General features: G+C 38.2%; 1 protein-coding gene across 3 annotated transcripts in view; it reads left to right on the forward strand.

Moving 5' to 3' along the window:
- Prkn (parkin RBR E3 ubiquitin protein ligase) overlaps positions 1-12,839 on the forward strand; it is a 978,959-nt gene that overhangs the window by 236,041 nt on the left and 730,079 nt on the right. The gene's annotated exons all lie outside the window — the stretch shown is intronic.

Here is a 12,839-nt window from a genome sequence, read left to right on the forward strand (position 1 = left end):
TCTCAGCGCTGCATGTGCCCATCCGACACAGGTGTCTGAAACACTCTAACGTGTGCTTAAAGTGGGTGAACGCAGTAGGAAACATAAATGACTGTTGTCTTCCTTGGAAATGAGTGTTTGAACTTGGATTTTTGGCTCAGATTGATGAATTCTATTTTCTTAAGCAGTTGCCCATTTCTCTGAAGTTATTAGATGTATATACGAAGAATTTTGTGAGTAGATGCCTCCAGTATTCTTCTATTCTTCTCCCTTATTTTCATTTTATATATTTGCACTTTTCCTCTTATTAGCTTCAGGCTTATTGATTATAGGTTTTCCCTCTACTAGAGAATGTTTTGTAATTTAACTGCTGCTTCTGCTGTTTTTATTTCTGTTCCAATTCAGCAGTTTCTGATTTTATCTTAATATTTTCCCCAGCTTTTGAGGAGTTATATTGTTTATATATATTCAATCATACTTAGGCATTTTTATAACACAATTTGTATTCCTTATTTTCCTTATTCCTTTTATTTCCTTATTTTCATGATTATGGATTTTTCTCTGAGCGTTGCTTTAGGTGCACATTGTGAACTGTGACATGTAATATTTTCATTATTAATCCTTTTAAAATTTTCTGTGATTCTATTTGGAATTCTTACTTGTTTTAAGGGTTAAACTTCAAAGAATTAAGATTGGCTAACTTTGTTTCCACAGTTTGTAACTGCATTTTACTCAGAGAATATTATATTTAGTATTATTTTTGAGATTAATTAGTGTTTTATGATGGCTAAATATGCCATCTCTTTTAATGATCTTTCTATAGCAGTTGGAAAAAAATGAATTCATTGTTTGCAGCCTTGTATTCCTTTGCCTCTCACTTAAGCTTTCCTGTCCACCTCCCTTTTTAATTAAGTTATATTAATTTAGTGGCAGGAAAAAGTACGTTAAATTATTCTAACCCACAATTGTTTCAGTACTAGTTTCATTAGAAAACGAATGGTAGTTTTCTAACAGAAAATTTCAAGGAAATAATATTTAACATTCTACTTAACTGTCTTGGATAATAACTCTTCCTCGAGGTATTCCTTGGTGTTATTTTAGGATATTTTTATTATTCAATCTTGCTCTGGAAAGCTATAAGTAAGTCTGATTTATGCCCCACATAAGTAAACTTCCTGTTTGCCTGAGCAAATTTTTGTTCTAGAATACAGACAGAGGTGGTACATGGAAGGATGATCAGATCAAGGGTTGGTTACAACTTGCAGGACTGGCTTAGTTACTGTGAGAGTGGGTTGTTATGAAGCAAGGTTTTCCCTGTGATTTGGCCTTTGGCACATACCCTTGCCAAAATGCTCCCACCATGTGGTGATGAGTGAGAGACCCTCACCATAAGTCAAGAAGATGCTTGTACCACCTTTGCAGACATTCTTGCCTGGAGACATGATTTAAAAGTTACTTAATAAGCTGGGCACCTGTGGCTCATGCCTGTAATCCTAGCTACTCAAGAGGCTGAGATCTGAGGATCGTGGTTCAAAGCCAGCCCGGGCAGGTAAGACCATGAGATTCTTATCTCCAAATAAACCACCAGAAAACCACAAGTGGTGTTGTGGCTCAACTGGTAGAGCACTTGCCTTGAGCTGAATTGCTGAGGGACAGTGCCCAGGCCCAGAGTTCAAGCCCCATGACCAACCAAAAAAAAGTCACTTAATATCAGATATTCTGTTTTAGCAACAAGAGAGATTACATTATTATAACCAGAAAGATAACATTCCACTAAGGCAAATAACATTCCACTAAGGCTAATTTATATATATAAATGCTTTTTTATCAAACTTCACATATAAAACATTTATAAATACCTCATTGTAACCACAATTATCCCTGTAGGCTGCTTTCCTGTTCCCTTCAGTTATGGGTTCTGCTTCTTGGGTATGGAATTGTACTGCATTGAAGTGGAGTCCTCAGTAAGTTAGTGAAGTGTTCCTTTTGTGAAGGAAAAATTAACATATTTCCTTGGTACTTTTGGAGATGGTTTGGGGCTATATCACAAATGCTATCATTTCTAGAGAAACCTTTTATGTTTATATGAAACATGGTTTATTTGGGAATCTTTAAATTTGGGAGACCTATCACGAAGCTACCATTTCTACAGGGAAACCTGTTATAGTTCTATGAAACAAACTTTCTATAAGGAAGCCTTTTATCTATAATGGCACTGTGATGGGCAATTTTAAGTGTTCGAAATGTTATCTCCATTAAGCAAAAAAAGGAAAGGCTGCCCTTACTCTGCAGCTCCACAGACTGTCTTGTAGTTGTGACTAAGTGGATCTATTACAGTCCCACTGAGCACTCAGTTAACCTTAAACACGTTTCACTGGGTAATAATTCCATAATAAGGATCATTTAGAGGAACACATTTTTCGTGATTACAATCTAAGCACATATAAGTAAGCATTCATTTTTGGCTAGGACATCTCTAAGGGAAAGGAAATCTCTCTTTCTCTCTCTCTCTCTCACCCTCTCTCTCTCCCCTTCTTTGAAGTTAATTTCCTAGAGTTATAGGGGGCTGTTCTGAGTTACAAACAAACGACCTAAGATTAATGGTGGCATAACAACAAAGAAGAGTGAGTGTGTGCCAGGTATGGGGGGGCGTCACGTCTGATCCCCCCCCCTTGGTAGTTTGAGACAGGAGGAAGGAGGATGTAAAATTAGTTTAAGAATAGCCTGGGCGACATGCTGAGATCCTGTGTAGAGACAGAAAGATAAGACTGAGATCACAAATAAAAGGGTTTTTTTTTCTTAAATACGCCAATAAATTGTTAATATTGTGAAAGAAAAGAAATTTAAACAAGATTTTATGTCATCATAATTATAAAATAATGGAAAACGAAATTGATATTAGAAGCTTTTGAAAAATATTTAATGATCTTGAGTACAACTAAGAATAAAAATACATTTCAATGCTACATTAATTATATAGAAAAATGTAAAAGGCCCCTCAACAAATTTTGTTCCACATATCTTTGGTGACCAAAATGACGATGTAATCATATCTGAAAAAGTTATGCCTTAAATGTTTTACACAGCATTATTTGAACAGCTAATACTTTTTTTTTACCTGAGTTTTAATGCTAGCTAAAATTTTTAAAGTGTTTTTTGTTTGATTGTTTGTTCATTTTTGTTGGTTGTGGGGCTTGAACTCAGGGCCTGGGCACTATGCCTGAACCTCTTTGTGCTCAAGGCTAGCTCTACCATTTGAGCCACAGTGTCATTTCCAGTTTTTGAGTGGTCAATTAGAGATAAGAATCTCACAGGGACTTTTTCTGCCCCACCTGGCTTTGAACTGTGATCCTCAGATCTCAGCTTCTTGAATTGCTAGGATAAAGTGCTTTTTAAAGAGTACTTTTCTAGAATGAAGTAAAATCATTTATTTCCTGGGAGAAAAAAAAATGTGGCATTTATTATGTTCCTGGGGCCATGAAACTATCTTTTTTTTTTTTTGTCAGTCATGGGGCCTGAACTCTGGGCCTGGGTGCTGACCTTCAGCTCTTCAGCTGTAGACTAGTGCTCTACCACTTGAGCCTCAGCCCCACTTCCAGCTTTTTCTGCTTATGCAGTGCTGAGGAATTGAATCGAGGGCCTCATGCATGCAAGGCAAGCACTCTACCACTGAGCCACCTTCCCAGCTCCTATGAAACTATCTTAAGTATAAAGAAATTAAAATATGCCTCCCAAAATAAATTTACTAAATAAAACTCTTATATTTATTCTCATCACAAAACTATTCTGAATATTTCTATGTAATTTAAGAATTTCATAATGAGCACCTTGATAGAATCCAGGCACCAAAACATGTGAGTCCAGGGAGAGTCAACAGTACCATGTACACGTAGGAATGGATGTGTGTCAAAGTTCACTCTTGTTTTTTGTTTGTGGATTCACAGTTGTAACAATTTATGGGTTTGATAGGAAGAGTAGGTCTTTTATAAAGCCTTCTAAGACTCTTTTAGCATAATAATATATAATAATATAATCCCACCAGGATCTAGTTCATTTTAAATAGTTACCTTCAACCCCACACTTGTACACTGTAGCAGCTTGGGTGATAAAAGGATAAATGTGACGTAGACAGAGATGACATGGAAATTCATGAAATTGCTCCACACTGAGTGGAGTCATTACCTAAAAGTGCTCAAGACTCTGGACCTTGTTAGAGTCAGAGAAAGTTCTTCAGTGACTCAGAGTGGATTCTGCTCCAGAATCCAACAGTATCCATGTTGGTGTGTTTGTCTCTTCAGAGGCAGTTCCCCAAGTATGAGTATACTTAGAGATAAGAGAGCTATAGTAGCAATTGTTATTAGACTTAGTCTAGCTTGGCCATAATGGAATAAGTCCAAAAATATAGAAAATTATTTCAAGGGGGTTAGTTATGATATCAATATACCATTAAGTTACTAGACCTAGAAATAGTGATGAAAACCAGATGTGGTGGTTCATAGCTACTTGGGAGGCCAAGATTGAGAAAATTGTAGTTCAGGGCCAGGCCTCAGCAAAAAGTTAGTAAGACTCATTGAAATCAGTAAGCTTCGGATGATGGACCATGCCTCTGATATCAGCAAAAGGGATACATTAATAAGAGAATCACAAGCTGAGTCGAGCCCCAGGCAAAAGTGTGAGATCCAACCTGAAAAATTACTAAGTGAAATAGATCTGAGGATTCGAGTGATCTGGAAGCAAAAGGCTCTGAGTTCAAACCCCAGTGCCACCAGAAAACTAGTGTTGGCTATATTCATTCCATCTCATGGCCATAAGTGTATAAAATATTTTATACAATATTTGGGCTATAATTTTGTTCTTCTTTTGGACAAGCTATGGTAAGAGACATGCAACCAAGAAATTCATATTTTATAATCGATAACATCCAAAGAAACAAATCATGGAATGGCAACAATAAGAAAAGTAAAGCTGGGTGCTAATGGCTCACATCTACAAATCTTAGCTTCTAAGGAGTCTGAGATCTGAGGATCAATGTCCAAAGCCAGCCTGGACAGGAAAGCTTATTAGATACCATTTCAAAAACAATCAGCAGGAAGAAAGTTTGGTGGTTTAGCTCAAGTGGTAGAGTACCAGCCAAGTGTCCCATTTAAATGCTAGAGTGTTCAGTATTTATTCTCAGCAAGATGCAATATATTATCTTTAGACACAGTTCCATAACTGTAGGTTAGCACTAACTGAATATTTTTACAAGTATGTAAAGCAACTATGGACATTCCATATCATGTATTCCCAGACAGAGTGCCAGCAGGGCCTGCGTGAAGGTACCTGGGCGTGGTGCCGCTTGGCGGCTGACAGGTGTATGCAGTAAGAAATTATCTTCCAGGATGAGGGCTTAGTGCAGTTTTGACACATCCATGCAAATCTTATGTTTTCAGTTCCACCTCCACAAACAGGTGAAATCATTTTTATGTGAGCTAACAGTGAGGGTTCATCAAAATCTCCTTGGAATTCTAACAGCAGCCTTTAAAGGAACTTAATCAAACATAGTATTAAAATTAAAAGAAGTTACTCATCAGATATGCAACATATGTTTTGAATGATCCGTGCTAGTCTTTCAAACACTTCCTTTTTGTTACCTCATAGTTTTATAAAATTGCACATATTGTCCTTCACCTTTTGTCACTGTGCCATTTGAAAATAAATTAAATATAGTAAAATAATACATATAATATAAAAATAACAATAAATATAAATAAAAAATAAAGTAAATTAAAATTTACTCTTAGAAATTATTTCAACACATATTCAAATAATACAAATCTGATCATTCATATGCCCTTAGTAGAGTAATCATGCATTTGGCATATCTTCCAGAAGCTTTGGAAGAATAAATATAACTAAATCTTCAATGAAGTTAGGTACAAACAGATTTTTACTATTTTCACTATTTGCTGTAATAGATTTATTTTTCTAAAAACATCTTCCAAAGAAAGCATAAATGGTTAAGATTTTTTAGTCAGAACTGGACTGTTTCTTAAAGATCATAAAAGGTCTCATGACCTGATGGTCATTCCTGCTAAACAATAACTGTGTAATTAACCTGTCCCCTATTCCCCAGCTCTTGTAGTAGTTAATCCACTGTCATTAGGTTACTAGTAGTATCTCTATTTTCACAAGTGATGGTAGTCCCCAAAGATACAACTAAGGAAAACAGACAAACAGAGCCTTTCATTAGGCCTGTGTTGAAGTGGAATGCCATATATGAAGAGCCATTTAAAATAAAATAAGCTGTCAGTGTCATTATTTTCCAGAGTAAAAGAGCCAGCACAATCTGTTTGTCCTTGGTGCATTGGCATCCTTTCCTCCAGCAAAGGTTGGATGCGATTTGACTTGGGTAGACATCAGGTAAATGTTCCCTATTATGTCCAAGGTAACAATGCATTTTTCTCTGGAAACTGTTATCTTAGTGAACTCCACTCCTCCATGGAAAAGCAGCAAGTTTGGACCTGCAGGACATGGTTTCATTTGATTCATTCTATCAGAGCATCAGCAACATTAGTCAGTAAAAGGCCTGCTATTATCTGTGACTGTCATTATGCTGAGTAATGACATGACTGCCAAACCTCTAGGAAGCAACCCACAGCAGGGATGGATGTGGTGCTCTTTGACTAGTGAGAGTCTTATACAGAGCCAAAATTAGATGGAAACGGACTGAATAGCAGGTCAGAGAGGTTGGAGAAGATGAATAGCTGTTGGTGGGATCTGCTACTCAAGCACAGTGAGGTGAAAAGACCCTCAGAAAATTACCAACTTTTGTACCAAATAGTAAAAGAAGCTATGGGACCAAGCCTGGTCCTAAATCCAGGTATGCCACCTAAAAGAGGATAATCTGGAATGCTATTTGTCTTCTGTGAAGATCATTTTCCTTATTTTTAACTCATAACTATTAATATCTGCTTTGTATACTTGTGAAAAATAAATGAGTATGCTTTCACCAAGTATCTGCTACCGTACACAGTAGGTCCCAACAATTGCTTCATGATTAAAATGAATCATAAGCTAACTTTTATATTGGGTAGAAAGAATACAAAATGACTGTGGTGTGTGTCCACGTGCAATGTATTTTTTTTAAGTTAACTTTGATAGTTAGGCATCTCACTTCCAGTTCAATGTTCTGAACATCAGCCACTCTACGCTGTGACTGCAAACTGTTTTGCAGGGGCTCATATAGCTCAGAAGATAGCTGTCCTGGCTACTCACATGCACTGGGAATACCTATACTTTGTGACACTTGGTTCCATTGCTTTGCTTTTTCCTACTCCCAGTCAACAGAGATGGCTGTACTTCTTGCTATCTGAGCTTCACTTGACCCAGCCCAGCCCTGTGCATATTGTACTTACTAGGTAGACAGCCATTTGCAGAACACAAAATAACCTTAAGCCTGGCAGGTGATTGAAAAGTAAGGGAAGACAAGCCAGGTATTGTGAGGCGGGCCCTTGGCTATACAGAAAAACCCTGTCCAATTAAAAAAAAAAAAAAAAGGAAAAGAGAAAAAGAAAATATACTGAAAATAGGATTTAGTGTCTTAGTATCTCCTTGTTAGCATATATAGTCTAAGTAAAGAGTATTTTTGTATTTGTTTTAAATGGAAAGGATTTTAAAATGAAAATTCTGGGAAGTAGATCTTGTGTTTTATTTATTTATTTGGGGGGGGGCTTTGAGGAAGAGAATGTGGGCTCTGGGCCTCTCCATTTATCTTTTAGTATCTTTTATCTTTGGCCTAGGTATCAGATCCTTTATTTCCATCTAGTCTCTTCTGTGCCAGGTACTGTGTTGGAAGCCTGCTTCCCGACATGCCATGGGAGAGGCCACATGAGCTCACAGTGCAGTCTGGGAAGAGAGCACAGTGTGTGCACAGTGGCATGAGCCCTGGCTGCACCAGCCCCGGTGTGTGACACCAAGGGCTTCTGTGGGGCATGGTATAGCACGTTCCTCCTGGGACATGTGCTTGGGTTCCTCTGTTTTCTTTTTTTTCTGGACTTGTGTCACAGAATGTTTAGGAAAGAGCTCAGAGCAGCTTCTTTTACCCCTGCAGTGTGCTAAGCGGAAGAAGCATCATTGTCCTCCTTTACCCTTGAGGAATTTGGTCCCAGACTCCAGTGGATGCCTGAGCTGCTTACCGATGATTAGACACAAGGAATATTCTCCCCCCAACTTCCTTTTTCCTTTCATTTCCCTACCTCTTTACACTCCTCTTCTTTCCCTCTTCCTCTCCCTTTCCTGCCCTAGAACACCAAGGAAGTCTAATGTAGTTTATCCAGACACAGGCCTTATGACTAAGGAATGAATGATCTGCTACACAAAGGACCAGCCAAAGCAAATGCCTTGCAGGTACATGCCTAGTTTACTGTTCTTTGTCATAGCTGGACATGCAAGGAAGCACCAGCGTTTTTGTGGACATTTAGATTACCTTTACATGTCCAATTAATACGCCATTTAAGCTCCAGACTTCCATTCAGGCCTTAGCAATGACCATAAGGACTGTTTGTAGACATAAGGAAACACTTTCTGTGTGGGTGTGAATGTGGAGAAGGAGCTAGACCATTGAATTTATTTCTTCTATCAAGTTCGACTATTCTCAGTTTCTCTACATGAACAGCCATAATAACAGCATTTGTAACAGCTGTTGTTTTAAACAACAAAACAGAGGAACCATCTATGTAAACCAGTTCAACAACTGTCCCTTCACCAGCTTAAAAATTACCACTGTCTTCTAATAAACACGTGGTTGGGCAAATCAATTTATAGCAATGTTTTTATTTACTTCTCTTTAATGCAGAATTCCTTGGCTTGTAATTATTTTTTTTTGTTTCATTTATTTCACTCACATCTTCCTTTATAATCTGTTTGCATGTTTTGTGACATGCATACAATTGTAGTAATACTTGTGTGCAACTTACTACTAAATAGAAAACTCATTTATACTGGGAACACATGCTCAAATTAATTTATTGGCTTATTCTCTATATTGTCTGCACAGAGTACAAGGCATCACATTATTTAGAAAAGTCATAAATTTACCTTGGAGAAATAATTGAACACAGTATTACCATATTTATGGTAATTTCATCTAGTATGTGTCTGCTAAGTAGCAGAACATTATCTGACAAAAATTGATTTAAATTGAATCAGAAAGCATTAAGTCATATTGCAGCTTTTGTTTGGAATCTCAGTTCAAGCAGTCATTCTTTCCTATTCCATCTGCCTCTGTCTTGTCTCTGTCTCTGTCACATGACACTTCACAGACAGGCGGGGGGACAGGGACCATGAGGACATCCACATGGAGGCTAGCCTAACAGTGAGTCCAGGGTGTTCTAGAACCCAGGGCTTACCCTGCCCAAGTGTAAGAGACTGGTCAGAAGAATCAGCAAGAGCACTAGTAGAATTTCTGACATCTTTATTTCTGCTGGGAAAATAGCCTAAACATAGGCATTTATTTGCAGATTTTAGAAATAACTTTGGAATTGAAAATAACATTAAAGATTTTATTAAGTTGGGCAAATATTTTGTGGTAGAGGGAAAAAAGGAAGTGGGTAACTATTTATATACAACTTCATAGACTTATCTTTTACTTTTTAAACAAAATAGACTTGGTAGCTTGAAGTTGTCATTTGTAGAAATGTGTTTCCCACTGTTATATAGAGTGTTTTGTTCTCAACAGGTCAAGGGGCCCTATTTGTCTTTTATTTGTTTTCATTCAGAGTTATTTTGGGTGAAAACTTTTAATTGGAAGCTTATTTTCTTAGCAAAAAATGAGTAAATTTAAAGTTTATAAAAAGTAGAAAGTAATTTTTTTTCTTGTTTGGAAAAATCAGGTATCATTTTATTTTTCCCAGAGAAATCTATGAAAGACACAGAGGCAGGGATGGGAGTCCAGGAAGAAAGAATATGATGCATGAGCCTCTCCCGTCATGTCTGCATGAGACAGTAATGAGCGCAAGGAGGCTGCTGCCTGTCGTCAGTCTCAAGAAGATGAGAAAGGGGAGGGGAAGGACCTGCTGGAGTAGTGCGGTCGCATTGCTGAAGCACCCTGATGTCACACTTGATGTCTGGGATAAGTTAGCGCTAACAGATGTTCTGCTCCTCAGGACAGCAGAGCTTATCAAAGAGAGTAGTAAAAAGTTACTGCATTTAGCTTGCTGAGTCATTAATGATATTATCAGACTGATGATTATTGTTAAGTAATGGATTAAGCTTTTGTGGTGTTGTTTATTATGATGGTCTTCCTTTTAATTGCTGAATTAGTAGCTAATGTGCGAGTCAACGAATCCTCTATTTGTTCTTTAGTGTGCAGGGTGCAAGGGCATCCTTGGGTCGCAGATAACTGGTATGTTTCTATTGTCTCAGTGAAATGGCACAGAAACCTTTGCCATTGGTCATCAAAGCTTAGGAAATGTGGAGCTAATCACACCCAGTATCACTTTCCAGTTAGGTCTAGGGGCATTTTTATCTACATACTTTCCAGTCGTTTCCCCAGAAAATTACCATGGTGCCGTGTTTCCTCATGAAAGAAGTAGGGTAGGATAAAAGCTAAACTCCATGAAAAGAGAAAATACCACATCCACAACTATTTGTAACTTAACTAGGTACAATACAGATTCCTTACTGCTAAAGTTGGGAAAAAGGAAGGGAGGGCATTTCCGTGGGAAGTAAAGACTTGTATTGCACAGAAGTGGCAGGAAGCATGCGCTGTAGACACTCTCTTTTGAGAGTTTTCTGGATATGATATTTAAGAACAGCTTATGTACAATAGAAACATGATAATGGAAAACATCTTTTGTTTCACAGGTGGGATTTTTAAGTTAGTGTAATTATGATTGGTGTATAAGTGGATGTAATTATACTACAAGTAAATTTACTTTAGAGGTAGCTGTGAATTGCTTACTTAAAGTATCATTAGAGAGAGAAGAACATAAGGTAACAGGCAGCTTCCAGTCAGTCTCCAAAATGGAAACTGGGGAAAATTACAACATGGAAGGAAATGGTGACATTGTTACATTACTGAAAAGGGAGAATGAGAGAAAAATAACAGAATAGGAGGTAATTTCCTATTCTGAGGATCTTGGGGAGGGAAGGAAGGAAGAGAGCCTCAAGTATCAGAAAATATTTTGTAACAGGGACAAGGTATACAAACTTTATCTTTCAAAGTAAGTGGTGTAAGTCCAGCCAGAACAGGGAGGAGAGGAGGTGAATACCAACAACTAAGAACAAGGATGACCAGGTACTGGTGGCTCATGCCTGCCACCCTAGCTACTCAGGAGGCTGATACCTGAGGATCCCAGTTCAATGCCAGACAAAGCAGGAAAAGTCCATGAGACTCTCATATCCAGTGAACCACCAGAAAACCAGAAGTGGAGCTGTGGCTCAAAGTGGTAGAGCTCTATCCTTGAGCAGTAAAGCTCAGGGACAGTGCACAGGCCCTGAGTGCAAGCTCCACAACCAACAAAAAAGAACAAGGGTATACTCATCACAGAGACACAGTGAGCCTGCCCAGGTGATCAGGAAGAGGAGGAGCTGTTTGCATGCTGCTCACCATAGGCCCGACCCATGGAGAACATTGTGGTAGCTGGGCTTTCCCACTGGGCCCTTGTAGTTACTCCAAACAGTGATGCTGGAAGTGGCCATTGTCTTCATTTGATAACTGTCTTCTTCACCGTAGCTCCCTTCACTGGGGGACACAGCTCAGCTCCTGACATCTGGAAAGAACGCTGCCAGATAGGTTTGAATGCCCTTCTTTCACTGGAGAATCCAAAGCCTTAGAAATAGATTTCTCAAGTTGCATCTCTCAAGGGGTGAAAATTAATTTCTATGGGTGTCTATCAAAAACCTCTCTTGGCTCTATACTACCACACAGCTTCTCATTTTGTTTTCTGTGCCAAACAAATCAGTTGTTTAGAAATCTTTTTATTTATTTATTAAAAGTAAGCATTTTCTTTGCTTTTTTTTTTTGTCAGCCTGAACTCTGGGCCTGGGTGCTGTCCCTCAGCTCTTCAGCTCAAAGCTAGCACTCTACCACTTGAGCCACAGCGCCACTTCCGGCTTTTTTTTCTGCTTATGTGGTGCTGAGGAATGGAACTGAGCCACCTTCCCAGCCCAAGAAATCTTTTTAATAATAGGAACAAAACATCCACTACAGAATGACAGAATTGGTGACTAGAAGCCAGGGAGTGGACAGGAAGAGCTTTCTTTTTTCCTTTGTTGGTTCTGTTAGTTGCACTCAGGGCAAACCCCAGTTGATGCTGTACTGCTGACGAGGGGCTTTCTATGCCATGATGAGAGACATTGTCTTTGCAGATGATGCAGCCTCATTGTTTTTGATTCCTGTGCTTTTAGGATACCTAGAACTTCATTAATTAAACCAATGTCTTGAAATGTTTCCACTGTTTTCTTGTTAGCAATTTCAGTTTCAGAACTTACATTTTAGATCTTTTTGAGAAGATTTTTATACAGAATGAGAGGCAGGAATCAAGCCTCAATTTACATGGGAATATCAAGTTTTCCCAGCACCATTTGTTGAAGAAATAGTCCCTTTTCCTTTTTCCAATTTAGATTTTTGACAGCTTTGTTGAGAATTAGCTAATTGTAAATAAGTGGGTTTATTCTGGTTTTATCTATCTCTATTCTTGTCCATTGGATTATGTGTCTGCTTCTATGCCAATACCATGCTATTTCAGTTTTGTTCTTTCCCCTCAAGATTGATTTGGCTATTTGGGGTGTTTGTGCTTCCAAGTGAATTTTAGGATTTTGTTTTCTAGCTATGAAGAGTATCATTGGTATTTTGATCAGGAATGTATTGATTCTAC

This window comes from Dipodomys merriami, unplaced genomic scaffold, assembly GCF_024711535.1.
Source record: "Dipodomys merriami isolate MVZ:Mamm:240054 unplaced genomic scaffold, mDipMer1.0.p SCAF_8, whole genome shotgun sequence".
Classification (NCBI taxonomy): domain Eukaryota; kingdom Metazoa; phylum Chordata; class Mammalia; order Rodentia; family Heteromyidae; genus Dipodomys; species Dipodomys merriami.